At 38.1% G+C, this 14,733-nt stretch overlaps 1 protein-coding gene across 1 annotated transcript in view; it reads left to right on the top strand.

The window, feature by feature from the left end:
• Positions 1-9,460: 9,460 nt before the first annotated feature.
• Positions 9,461-14,733, top strand: part of prdx2 (peroxiredoxin 2) — a 45,362-nt gene continuing 40,089 nt past the window's right edge. The window contains exon 1 of the mRNA XM_081362405.1: positions 9,461-9,572. The gene's annotated coding sequence lies outside the window, so the exon portion shown is untranslated. The remainder of the gene's footprint in view (positions 9,573-14,733) is intronic.

Genomic DNA, 14,733 nt, shown 5'->3' on the forward strand with positions numbered 1-14,733 from the left:
AACCCGATCCGAATTTTTTTATGACGGACGAAAGTTTCGGAGGCAGTGTGTAATCGTGATTGACATAACGTGAGGTCATATTTATTTTTTTACGTGCGAAAATTTCGGACGTGAATTTCGGACTCAGTGTGCAAGGGCCTTAAGTCTTTACAACAAATACACACATCTATAGACTGAACGCATAATACGGATGTGCATGACGTCACCATTTTCACAAATTCACATTTTTGTAGTTTACACAGAGACGATAACGGTATTTTTTTCAAAAACGTGCACTTTGAATCCCATTTTCAAAAGTTTGCCCTTTCTTTGCTCTCTTGTTGTGTAAATGAACGGTTTTCTGTTTTTAGTTGAAAATGGTGTGGTGTAAATGGCCCCTATGATGCACAGTAACTCTGTGCATCATAACAAAGAGCGCTCTTTTCAGTGCACAGGATAAGACTGCTATTGATACTTTTTGGTAAGGAATAAGCATTGCCTTGTCTGATCCAGCTTTAAAGTTTGGCCAAAACAAAGTATCTTAGAAGGCAGCCTACATTTTAGAAGAGCATCCACTATGAAGGTAAATCAGTAGCAAAACTCGAGAGCACGTAAATGTGAATTTGAGAACTTGTACAATAAATATTCGTACTTGTACATGAACATTTACACTCACAGCTCCGATGTGAAAACCTGTAAAATAAAAATCTGAAGTTGAATGTTGAAATTTGCACTCGCATACAATAGTCACAAACCTGTATTCTGAATCTGAAGCTGCAGACAAGTAGACACAAATGTGTAAAATGCCATTCACAGAAATACAACGACAGACACAAACTTGTAATATATATTTTGCGTTTAATCTTACGTTCACATTCGCAGTACTACCTCAAATAAGCACTTGCAACTTCTCAAATCTGTCACTGCAATTTAAAATTTCGCGCCTTGACTTTTGCTACTCTTTTCGCGATATATCAGGTGCAAAACTAACTTGTGCACTTGAAACTGAGAGGCGGTGAGAGAGAAAGGGGGGCGGGAGCGGGGGGGGGGGGTCAAAGGAGCCGTTTTATTGGTTGGCAGCTAGCCAATGAAATGGGACTTCGATGATGTCACGAAACCCGTGTGCACTGAAACGTTAACATGGCTTAAAGGGTTAGTTCACCCAAAAATGAAAATTCTGTCAGTAATTACTCACCCTCATGTTGTTCCAACCGCGTAAGACCTTCGTTCATCTTCGGAACATAAATTAAGATATTTTTGATTAAATCTGAGAGTTGTCTCACTCCTCCATAGGCTTTCAGAGGGACCGAAACTTGCTGGCCCAGAAAAGTTATTAAAGAGATCGTTGATATAGTCCAAGTGACTACAGTGGCTCAATCTTAAGTTTATCAAGCGACGAGAATACTTTTTGTGCGCAAAAACAAACAAAAATAACGACTTTATTCCACTATTCATTTCCTTCTCTCTGGGCCTCTAGTTGGTTCACGTAGTGTTTTTGCGTAGCGCGTCTGTGTTACACGTCACCACGTAGGCTCACAATTGGCCGAAGCGGGTCATGTGTGTGATGCGTGATGACGTGCAACACAGACGCGCAGCGCAAAAACACTACGAGGCCCAGAGAGAAGGAAATGAATAGTGGAATAAAGTCGTTATTTTTGTTTGTTTTTGCGCACAAAAAGTATTCTCGTCGCTTGATATACTTAGGATTAAGCCACTGTAGTCACTTGGACTATATTAACGATCTCTTTAATAACTTTTCTGGGCCAGCAAGTTTCGGTCCCTCTGAAAGCCTATGGAGGAGTGAGACAACTCTCAGATTTAATCAAAAATATCTTAATTTGTGTTCTGAAGATGAACGCGGTTCTTACGCGGTTGGAACAACATGAGGGTGAGTAATTACTGACAGAATTTTCATTTTTGGGTGAACTAACCCTTTAATGCATTAGACTGATATTAAAAGACATAAACGATATTATCAAACTCAGTAAACACAATGCTAATAATGCATACTACAGAAAAGCAGATGAGCACAGAATATGACGAAAGAAAGCAAATGTGTGTTCAGTGCAAATAAACTTGCTGCCTGTGTTTTATTAATAATTTAACGAATTATGTGTGTTTTTTTGTTTTTTTTATTTATTTTATAACTGTTGGTCCATTAAGCCTTAGCCTATTAAGCGTTTTCTTGGTTTTCTATAGGAGGAAAACGTACAATTAAACTCGTTGCATCCATATTCAGAGCTCAATTGCTTTGCTTTATTTGTATGGTGTTTCCTGAGTTTGGTCTTTTAATACCACTGTCTCAATTAAACGCGATGTGTTCATATTCTGTGCTCATCTGCTTTTCTGTAGTATGCATTATAAGCATTGTGTTTACTGAGTTTGATAATATCGTTTATTTCTTTTAATATCAGTCTAATGCATTAAGCCATGTTAACGTTTCAGTGCACACGGGTTTTGTGACATCATCGAAGTCCCATTTCATCGGCTAGCTGCCAACCAATAAAACGGCTCCTTTAAACCCCCCGCTCCCGCCCCCCTTTCTCTCTCGCCGCCTCTCAGTTTCAAGTGCACAAGTTAGTTTTGCACCTGATATATCGCGAAAAGAGTAGCAAAAGTCAAGGCGCGAAATTTTAAATTGCAGTGACAGATTTGAGAAGTTGCAAGTGCTTATTTGAGGTAGTACTGCGAATGTGAACGTAAGATTAAACGCAAAATATACATTACAAGTTTGTGTCTGTCGTTGTATTTCTGTGAATGGCATTTTACACATTTGTGTCTACTTGTCTGCAGCTTCAGATTCAGAATACAGGTTTGTGACTATTGTATGCGAGTGCAAATTTCAACATTCAACTTCAGATTTTTATTTTACAGGTTTTCTCATCGGAGCTGTGAGTGTAAATGTTCATGTACAAGTACGAATATTTAATGTACAAGTTCTCAAATTCACATTTACGTGCTCTCGAGTTTTGCTACTGATTTACCTTCATAATCCACATCGGAAGGACGCGTTTGATACCTTAAAATGCTGTCTAGATAGGCAGCTCGCATGGTTTTTGAACACAGCCTCTGAAAGCAGAGACATCACCAAGAATTAGCCTACTTCTGTATTTCATTTCTAATTCTAGCCAGAACCCTGTGGGCTGCAGTTTTTGGAAAGTTTTTCAGAGATAAAGTTATTATCTGTGACTGATCAAGAACAAATGGCTAAATGGAGAAGAGAATAAATTAGAAATCACAAATAAACATGTGAGCTTTCAGGAACTGTTGATCTATGCAGATTACGAGTGCTTAGTCAAGCTTTATACATCATACAAAGCATTAAGATGTGTGTGGGGTTTTATCCTGTGGAATATCTTGGACTTTTGTCTGTTTATAAAGCTCATTGTTGCACTTGTCTGTTGATGGAAAGCATTGTTTCTGTTTTGTCAGATAAAGCAACAACACCCAGAATCAAGCTTGTGTTTGTGACCCTCGTAAGTGATTGATTTGGAACGACTCCACGCGCCAGTTGACTCATGATTGATTGGCACATGTGAAATTACTTGACAATTATGAAGAATCTCCAGTTGTGAGGTCGAAACTTGGGAGTGTATGCTTGAATCAGGGCTTATTTCCTGATTAAGACCAGCATACATATATTTGTGTGTGTGTGTGTCTTCTGAATATGCACTATATTCCAAGTCTAGCTTTGTGAAATGTGAGATACTAATTTAAGATACTGTCTTAAATTATGGGCTGTTGCTCACACAAAGCTTTCATATGATATATGATATATTAGAATTCTTAGCACAAGTCAAATAGAATAGAATACTTTCATGATGCATTTGATGATTTTGTTTTTGTTATTTTTGTTATTTGTTTCTGTATCTGCTTCTGATTTTTATTTTTGGGTGAACTATTCCTTTAACTGTCACTGAATCTTACTTTCTTCGCAATCTAATTTTTATTGATCAAAAACAGTGATTGAGAACAGATTCTGAACTGCTTTAAACGAGTCATCAGCCATTCCAGTCTCACTTCCTACACAAACCTAAGTAGGTTTGTAACAAATTTGCATAATGCCAGCCTATGGTCTTCATTGTCTGCCGGCGAACAACGTCTACTTTGACCCTCAAACACTAGTTGTAGATGAGGCCTGGAAGAGTTGCCTCGTGTTGTCGACATGTTGCAAAGAAACTGTTTTGCAACTTTGCATGTACTTCCAAAGGAGTTGGACTCTGGCTGGATATGATATCTATCTGGAAATTCAGATATGGTAAGAAGCGTTTTGTTTCCGACAAATCACAATGGACTAGGCCATCTGACCAATCAGAGCCGAGTAGACCAATCACAACAGACTGGGCCATCTGACCAATCAAAGCAGAGTAGACCAATCAAAGCAAGGCAGACCAATCACAACAGACTGGGCCATCTGACCAATCAGAGCAGAGGAGACCAATCACAATAGACTGGGCCATCTGACCAATCAGAGCAGAGTAGACCAATCAGAGCAGAGGAGACCAATCACAATAGACTGGGCCATCTGACCAATCAGAGCCGAGTAGACCAATCACAACAGACTGGGCCATCTGACCAGTCAGAGCAGGGTAGATCAATCACAACAGACTGGGCCATCTGACCAATCAAAGCAAGGCAGACCAATCACAACAGACTGGGCCATATGACCAATCAGAGCAGAGTAGACCAATCAGAGCAGGGTAGACCAATCACAACAGACTGGGCCATCTGACCAATCAGAGCAGAGGAGACCAATCACAATAGACTGGGCCATCTGACCAATCAGAGCAGAGTAGACCAATCACAACAGACTGGGCCATCTGACCAATCAGAGCACAGTAGGCTCTTAGAAAGGAGGAGATAAGAGAGGCCGGATCCTTTATCAAACAATTTAATACACTGTGAGAATAGAGGTGGTGCTGTAATGTATATTGAAAGGTTAGTTCACCCAAAAATGAAAATTCTGTCAGTAATTACTCACCCTCGTGTTGTTCCAACCCCGTAAGACCTTCGTTCATCTTCGGAACACAATTTAAGACATTTTTGATGAAATCTGAGAGCTGTCTCACTCCTTCATAGGCTGCTAGGTAATTTCATCTGCCAGCCCAGAAAAGTTAGTAAAGACATTGTTAAAAAATACAGTGGCTCAACCTTAAGTTTATCAAGTGACGAGAATACTTTTTGTGCGCAAAACAAAAAACAAAAATAACGACTTTATTCAACTATTAATTTTCTTCTGTGTGGGCCTCTGAGTGAGTTCACGTAGTGTAACAGCGCAGCGCTTCTGGGTTGTTCGTCAGAACGTAGGCTCACTACTATTGGCCGACGCTGGTCATGTGTGTGATGCTGGCCAACAGTGAGCCTACGTTCTGAGGATCTCAAGAACCTCAGTCTGGGTTGAATTGAGACTCTTACTCAAGGCGATCTTCCTACAATCAGTGCCAGATGCCCTTCCCACTGTCTCCACGGCCATCATTCCAGTTCCCTTTATTCTACGGATGAGAGAGTGTTGTTTCTTTCTGCTGTCCATCTTAAGTTATTTAACACAGTGGGAGAGATACTTTGTCGTGACAGTTGCTAGTTGCGCTTGCTTATGAAATGAGCCAGACATTTAGTCGCTCTGGAAACAATTGCTCTGTTCAAATATAAAGTTTGTTCCAAAAGGTAGGTAGCATAATTATAATGCCATCTAAAATTGCTTACTTGGCCAAATTCTAGCACTGCATGTGTCCTCCGCAGAGAAGCTAATCACATAATGCAACAAGCTGGAAAAAATCCATCCAAGATGGCAAATGAAGAGAAATTTTAATTGTATTTCATTTAGTATTGAAGTTGACTAATTGTGAGTAGTGAGTCATTATCTTAACATGCTAACACTAATTTCTTTTGAAACCATGCAAATGTGTGAGCATTCAGAATCACCCTTTTATTTGGGACGCTCGCTCAGAAGACAGCAAGGGAACTCACTGGGATTTGGGACTGAGCCATTTATGCAACACAAGCAGAACAATTTTCGGTGTAAATTTAATCTGTTCTGTATTAACATTTTAGTGCTATTAAAAACATTGGAAACACTTTTACAAAAAGATTCAAGTAAGTTAATTCATTAGATTATGAATAATACTTGCAGCATTTATGAATCGACAATATACCAATACATGTTTAACATTTTAAGCTGTATAAATAAAACGTACAGTATGGAATTTTTCGCCACTAGGGGTCGCTAACCTCTTTACAATAACAAAGGCGTAGTTTGATGACGCAACACATGCTAAGAATTATGGATGTTGTCGTCAACGTCAAGTCGACCAATCTAATAATGTTTATGGTTGACTGAATACATCAGTATTCAGTATTGCGTATTCACAACAAGTACAAATAGTGATGCAGATTAACACTAGGCGATTTCCTAGGCAGATATTGACATATATAATAAGAACTATATTAGGGGGAAGCACAGGCGAAGCACTGCTACTTGGGCGCGATATCTCTGCACCCAAGTAGCAGTGCTTCGCCTGTGCTTCCCCCTAATATAGTCCCAAGTCAATATCTGCATAGGAAATCGCCTAGTGTTAATCTGCATCACTATTTGTACTTGTTGTGAATACGCAGGCCACAAGAAGTAATTAGGTGGGTTTTTTATTTTATTTTTGATATCACTTTTACTCAGGACATGCTAGCTGGCAACAAAGGATTCCATTCATTATGCTAAGCTAAGCTAGCGCCGACCCTATCAAACTTAAACAATGCATGCACTGAGACAAAAATACATTTGCCCACATATCTAAATGTAGGAAAGAAAGTGAATAAGCCCTATTTCAAAAAACGGTGGAGTGTTCCTTTAAGGCTTGTCAGTAAACGCCACTGTTATGGTTGGCTAACATTATTGCATAGGAAACAGTACTCTCTATCACAGAAGAGTGTGTTTTGAAAACATCCATATAAAACTGTAATTTACTTACGGTTTGTGATGCAGATCAGATCCAATAGCTTACAGTTGCTTTACCTGTCCACAAAAGTTTCTTTCAAACTCTCCTTTAAACTGTGCCTAGTTTCAAAACAAAATGCTCCGAAGTAACATATAATCCTCTGATGCGATTCATGACTCTATTAAAAAATAAACCATCCACTTGTTTCCAACACTGGGATCCATCTGAAATCTGTACAGAGACGCAAACGATATGGACACGACAAAACGAACGCGACAAATGTCAGAAACTGAGCACATCTGTATACTGTATCCAGTGTAGACAGCCTCAGTGACATAATGGGTTATATTTGCTTTTGACGTGACACAAAGTGATGTGGGCAAATGTCAGCCGTTACTGAACGCCAGTGGGCGGGGCCAATGGTGCAATGATGTGTAACTATAATTTATTTGCCTGTACACCACAGATCCTGCAATATCAAAAGGAGCCGTTTTTGAAGCTTGATTAAATAAATGTTTTGTTTATAACGAGGAAGATGTTTTAAGCTCTCAAACTTGATTTTTCATGTCATGACCCCTTTAATGTTTTATTAATGAATGTAAATAAATGAAGAACAGTATATGACACTATAAATAAATATTAACCAAAATAAATAAATGCTGTAAAAAAAAAAAAACATTGTTCATGATATGTAATATATCTTACTGTACAGTGTTACCAAACCATTTATTCAGCTAGGAGGAAAAAAAGTTTGTTTTAAAGTCTCCCTGTGGTGAAAATCCAATGTTTAACGTTGTTTATATGTCTTTGTGGTGTTTTTTAATATGCTTTAAGACAAACCATGTGTAAATTCATAAGTCAACACCATTGCTGAGTATTTTTTCCTTAAATCTGCAGTGAACCAAAGACAGTCTCAAAAACTTGGTTTGACACCTCGCTGGGGTTCCTGACGTCACACACTACCTTGTAACCAATCAGGTCGAAGTGTGATCGTCAACGAGTGGATCTCTGAGCTGGAGTGAGTGAGTGGAGGCGGGGCTCATTTGCATATTCATAGAACCGCATATACTAAATGAGGCAAGGGTGTAGAGTTACATTCAAGCTATTTTAAAACATGATTTTTTTTTTTTTCAAGAAAAAAATAATTTTTAAATGTGTCATTTTGGTGATCAAAGATGAGTTCTGAGGGATAAAATGATTGGGGACTTTAAAACAAACATACTAATACTTTTTAGATGCAAATAGTATTTGTATTTAATTTCAAAATACAGATACTATTTTCTAATACTTTCTCTTCTTTGGTAATATTTCAATTAAAAGAGTTATTTTATGCACCATTGTTTTGGTTGTGTAATCAGTCTCACGGTCCTCACTCATCAGTTTTATTTCATGCTGTTGGTGGCCGGACCGCACTGTCTGAATCAGAGAATCACGGCACACAGATTAAATTCAACCAGTCCTGCGTTACACCCGGGCACTGTACAGGATTTAAAGCTGATCTCTAAGAGACGTGAAATAACAACATGCTACCAACACCGGCTCATTCCTGACCTCCCATCTGTTAGTGTGCAGTCACAGTTACAAAGCCTTTTTTTTCCTTTTAACTTTCAATGAGATAAATGTGATATCTCATGTTTTTTTTGGCTTAACCTTAATCCCTCCAGACACTTCTTGTCCTGGACAGAAGAGAAAAGAGGCACTAATCGACCGTGTGTCTACCCTTAAGACCAAAGATAAACAGAACCTTTTGTTTTCACATGATGTTCCACACGTTTACTTTCTGGACCAATCAGACACACACAAAAAAATCATTATGTTTAATGAATAATCCAGCAAACTCACTCTCCCAACAAAGGTCTATGAAACTTCCCCCAAAACTAACATCCCAAATGAAGTGACACTGGCAGAGCCCGGTGTCCTGTTACAGACTTTTTTACAACTCCAAAATTTGCAGAGAGTTGTGAATCTCACTTAATTCTTGCTGTGAAGGAGAAATAAACCCTTTTAATCCTATATATTCTATATATAACCACTTGAGAAATGTATAAACATGTATCTAATTTTCCCATCTTATGATTTTCCTTTTATGTGGTTTGGCCTGTGTCTTCATTTGCTCTTCTAAACTCTTTTGGATTAATGTTTCAGACTTTGCTGCAAACTATGGTTAACCAAAATCATATGTGTGGCATGTTTAGTCTCTATAAACTCCAATTTTCGCCCCCCCCCCCCCCCTTTTGTTCATTTACATTACATTTTGCCAACTTTGTGACTCATTAGTATTATAAAAATCTTGAAGATTCTTTTGTTAAATTTTCCAATCAAATTACATGTTCAAAGGCCTGCTTGAACAAAAGGTCGTAAACAACTTCTTATTGGCTCACAACCCTCCAGAGGGTGTAACATCTTCACGCTTTAAAAATCACTGATCACAAGATCACGCCTCTTACTCTCCTAGTTCCTTCCTGAAGTCCTGATGTGAAGATGATGCTGAACTAGAAGTTTCTAAGGACCCTCAAGCTTGTGCCAGGCTGCGGCCTTGTTTTTCCATTCACCAAAGATACTCTGACTCCCACTGGTTCTCTCTCGTCAAGACCACATCAGCAAAGATCAACTGGAGCCTCAACAAACTGCATCAGGACAGTTTAATTCAAATGAGCGAGACATGCAAGTATCAAACTCAGTCTCATTATTTGATACATTAAGTGTCCTTACCCCTTTTAAAGAAGGGCGTGTTAGAACTAAACTGATGGTTTGCTCAAGGCTGTTGATCTGCTGAATATCAAACAATGCTATAACTTCTTGCTTTCCTGTATTCTGCTTCAGCTCTTTCTCTTGGGAAACTATGCATGTTTGTGTGTGTATGTTGGAGTAGTTTAAGTGTTTAGCCTAGTTAATAAAATCTTGTTCATGTCACATGTAAAGTTGTCCGTGTCTCAAGCTCATATCTGGAGTCCCTAATCATGCAGATTTTGACTACTTGCTCTTAGTAGTACTGTAAAGTAAGAAAGACATTTCCGATGTCCCGGAAATGTACATTTCTTAGAATTAATAAAGAATTAACACTGAGTGTTAACGGCACAAACAGGTTAATTGATTGTAATCCTGTAAACTGATCCAAATATTCATAATCAATTATAGTAGTAATAGGTGAGTAGTTTAAAAAATCTTTTAAAATGCAGATATGTAAAATGTTTAACAAAAATACTTGTATTAAATGTGGGTTGCAAACAGCAGGGAGAAAACTAAATGCAAATAATACAATCACAATAAACACATAATCATGCCTTGACTCAGGTTTGCAAATTAAATTGGATTTGTAACTTTTTTTTAACAAGAAAAGGCTTATCATATTTTCATATTCATAGTCCTATGCAGTTGGTGTTCCTTTAAATACATTTTTATTTCAAGGATTTTCATTTATTTATTCTTGTTAACTTTTGTACGCTAAACTATTTTGGTCCTGTGTTTGGTTGCACATCAGGTCCCATGTTGAATCAATGTCCTGAAGCAAAACCAGATGAGAACTGCTGATTTAGACACTAGGGATATTTGATTATGGGTTTAAACGTCTAACTAACTAAAAAAAAAAAAAAAAAATCCTTGGCTGACCGGGGCTTTTCTGGTCCAAGGTTTATCTTGGATGGAGAGCACTGGACGATGCATCCAACTTGAGTCATGACATTTGAAACTTGAACCTGGAACATCCTGAAACCCCATTCAAACCATGCATATATATATTATAATGATTTCAACTTAATGTCAGTACTCCAGTCTTCAGTGTCACATGATCATTCTAATGTAATGAAATGAAATGCTCATGAAAAATGCTTTTTTCAATGGGATGCTAGAGAAACATTTCTGATTATTATCAATTGATTATTATTAATATGTTCATGTATTCTTTGATGAATAGAAAGTTCAAAAGAACAGCATTTATTTCAAATGGAAATCTTTTATAACAGCATAAATGTCTTTTCTGTCACTTTTGATTCATTTATCGCATCCAATCTTACTGACCCCAAACTTTTGAACAATAGTATATTTGTAAATCAGCGGTTTTAATGGTTTTGATTGGTCCCAGCTGTCCTGAAATGCTGCTGGTTTCTAGCCAGCTTCTCTAGAGCATCAGTCTCCAAGAGAAGGGAGGTAAATAGAGACATTGTGGCTTGGTCTGTTTCTAGCATTTAGCGTTTTAGCAGATTTAGGCAGTTATCTTTTTGTGAGTCCTGCCTCTATTCCAGCCTCAAGTGCGGGAGCCAAACCATTAGGGAGAGACGTGTGTTTTTATCATAAGCCCAGTAAAGTGAGAAAGCACTCTCGTCGGTGCTCGACTCATATAAAAGTAAATGTCATGTGCCTGTTAATGCAGTTTTTGTCGTGCATCAAAATCAGTTGTGTGATATGTTCTCAATGAAACTGAGCCAAGGTTTTCAGGTGATTCTGTGGGTTCGGGTTCTTTGCCACTGTCGCCTCTGCTTGCTTAGTTGGGGACACATAATATTCAACAATATTATTGATTATTAAATGCATGGACGCTGCTGTATGATATCAACGGAACTTAATCAACTCTGAACTGCTGAACAATGACACTGTTTTCTTATAGAGCTGCTGGACAGCCAAAACAAACTGTTTGTTTGCTTCATTGAATCATTTTCCTGTTATCACTGTAAATCTGCTTTGAAACAATCTGTATTGCAAAGCGATGTATTAATAAACGTGACTTAACTTAACACACAAGCAGATCAAATCTGCGTCTAACTAATTCGTAATTCCATTCTTCTGTAAATTGTCGCATTGAATTGGATGCGGGACTTACGTAAGAATGGTTTCGAAAATGATTAACTCTGAAAATTTTTTCTCCTCGTGTTTCGTGAATGAGGCACAATGTCTTTTTTCCCAAAACGGTGAGCTGTCTACATAGGCAAATGCCTTCTTAGCCAGCATCCTAAATGAAATTGAACCTCGCAATATGCAAATATTGCTAATCATGAAAGGTAGACTCGACGCCATGTCGAAATTAGATGGCACACGCACACGTCTCCAAGATGTCTGTTAAAGAGCAGCTCATCTGGAAAGCGTCTGCTGTGAACAAACATCTGATTAACATCTTTAAAAAGTCAGTTTGACATGCATTCTAAATCATAAACATCTTAAAGACGTTTTATAAATGTATATTTAACATCTGACAGGAAATTGGCCTTAAATGAGGTATCTTAAAACGCTGCACACGTTGTTGACCGGGAACAGAACAAATGTGCTTTGCAGATTGTTTTTCTATTTGCTCAGTGTGTGAAACTGACCAGGAAAGTCTTATATCCGATCAAAACAAGTCACAGCATGAACAATCTTTTTATTGATTTGACACAAAAGTTCATCTTTTACTCAAGTGTGCACATGTGTTTTGGATTGAACACGAGGAAAATTGGCTTCCTCCGTTTAGATTCACTTTACTGTTTTTGTATTTATTTCTTTTTAACCTCCCAGATTAATAATTTCTAAATGAATCTCTGATTTACCCTTAAAGGTCTTTTGAGATGTTCCTCTGATCTATAGAAAACCAAGCAGGCAGATATTATTGTAGTTGTTGCATCCAAAACAAACTTTATTTCATGCATGTTAAGTTTTGGAAAAGTGAATATTCAGCCTGATTTGTCAATGTTTGGGTCATTAAAATGACTTAACACAACTGTTTATTTGTATCATAAATGCTTTATTATAATTTTGCTCTTACGTTTTGCGACACATTAGTTTTATTCAAAATGAATAGGACACCATTTTATTACGTTGGTTGGACTTTTTTGTTGCGGCAGTTGAAATATCCATCAAGTGGTGCTAAAATGTTATTAAATAACGTACCACCTGCACTAAATCTAACTGATAGTGCTAACAAAAGCAAATGTGACGTTAAAACACATTTGCTGAAGCAACCATGCTAGATTCTTTGAGCTTTTTTGTTGTGACTCAATAACACAAGTGCAATCTGTACCAAGTGAGCAACCGAGCAGGTTTACTTCATCAGAAAAGCCATAGGCCTATATACAGTATATATATAGAACTGGTTATGAGATGAAAACATCAAAATATATTGGTTTACAAATCATGTGTTATGGTAAAAGTGTTTTGAGGTCATAACCAGGGTTTGACATTAACACCCGCCAACCCGAGGATTTCAGCAGTGGTGTGTAACGCAGTCATTCCTATAGCCACTTTGGCGTGCTGAATTTTATAACACATACATTTTACAAGTCTTCTAAAAAGGGATCTGAAATAATAAACGAAGAGCAATAGTGTTGTCAAAAATATATATTTTTCGTACACTCATATCTCAATGCATACATATCGATACTGAAATATCTGAAACGCTTCCAATACCGACAGCGAGTCGACACGAAAACTTGAATTTGAGGGCTTGAATTTCAGCGTGGGATTGCATTTATTGCACATAAATTGACTCATTCCCGCAAATGTTATGCTCACACTCAAAGTGACGCCTCTCAGGACTAAATTGAGCTCTTTTTTCCACTGCTTATTGAGCTTAAACAGTAAAATACACACAACATAATCTCAGAATGCCTCAGACACTTGGCGAGTATTCACATAAACACAGTTATTTTTAAGTGAACGTAAACAGTTGAGAAAGAAAATGAATGTGCAACAGTATGATGGATCCGTGCGTCAAATTATGAGATAATATAAAAAATATCTATATGGTAGTTTTTCCCCATGGTATCGATGTCAGAAAATTGTGGCCAATGAAAATGCTGAGTTGCTAACGTTGGAAAACCACTAACCACTATGGCTGGTGAGCAAAAAAAATGAATGTCACGCCCTGGTCATAACATATTGTGCAAGGAAACCGGAAAAAATGTCTCCTGAAATCATAATTTGTGTGAAAATTAATAAAAGTTGTGGGTTAGGGCTGCACGATTAACCTTTATCGCATCGATATTGAGGTTTTAACTCCCGCAATAACCTAACCTCAGGAGTCTGAGGTTTTTTCCCCCACCTCTGACATTTGAGTGACAAACCTATTAGCCAATCAAAATGGTCGAATCTCGCGTTCCTGGCTTGCTGGCCAATTAGAAATGGCAATGGAAAGTTACAAGGTTGTATGCAGTGCACCGTATTTCTGTCAGCAGCAAAGCAGCTAACACACAACGTGTAGGCTACCTCGAATTGTGCCAATAGAAAAAGCTTGTAACTGCGCAGAAATGGCCGAAATATGCGACCATTTTTTGAGAATGTGCGAGTTAAAATTTTATGTGGTCGCATTTGTGCGAGTGCATGGTCATGTAGCCTACTAAGTTAAATTCACGCATGAATTTTCTGCATTGAACTTGTTTTAGCGCCCGCCAAAGTGAATTTTTGTCCCGCCAAAGTATTATTTGATCGGTGAGTAATGTAGATGAACTGCTGCGCTTGTGAGTGACAGGGCGCATGTTTAACAGAACGAGCAGAGAGAGAGCCGGTCGCGCGCGCGCGCATTCTCTCTCTCTCTCTCTCTTCGGAGCCTGGCGAAAGTAAACAAGACTTCACAGTCTCCAAACTAAGCGCTGTCTTGCTCTCTCTCCCTCGCACAAAATAAATCGACACGGTGGTAAAAGGTCGGAAGACCAAAGTTTCATGTGGATCATTCGGAGATTTTTTTTTCCCCCCTGAATTACCGCTGGGTGTGAATTGTGCTAAATAAATTGAACTCAAAAGCGTTCCGGACATTTAACTGACAAAAAAAAAACTCTTTAATTAAACGAAAAAAATATCCAGTGATGAAATGTTTTCTGTGTTGACAGAAATCTTGGATGTCCATGTCCTAACTGCTGGGATA

This window comes from Scardinius erythrophthalmus (genome assembly GCF_964197995.2).
Source record: "Scardinius erythrophthalmus genome assembly, chromosome: 3".
Lineage (NCBI taxonomy): Eukaryota > Metazoa > Chordata > Actinopteri > Cypriniformes > Leuciscidae > Scardinius > Scardinius erythrophthalmus.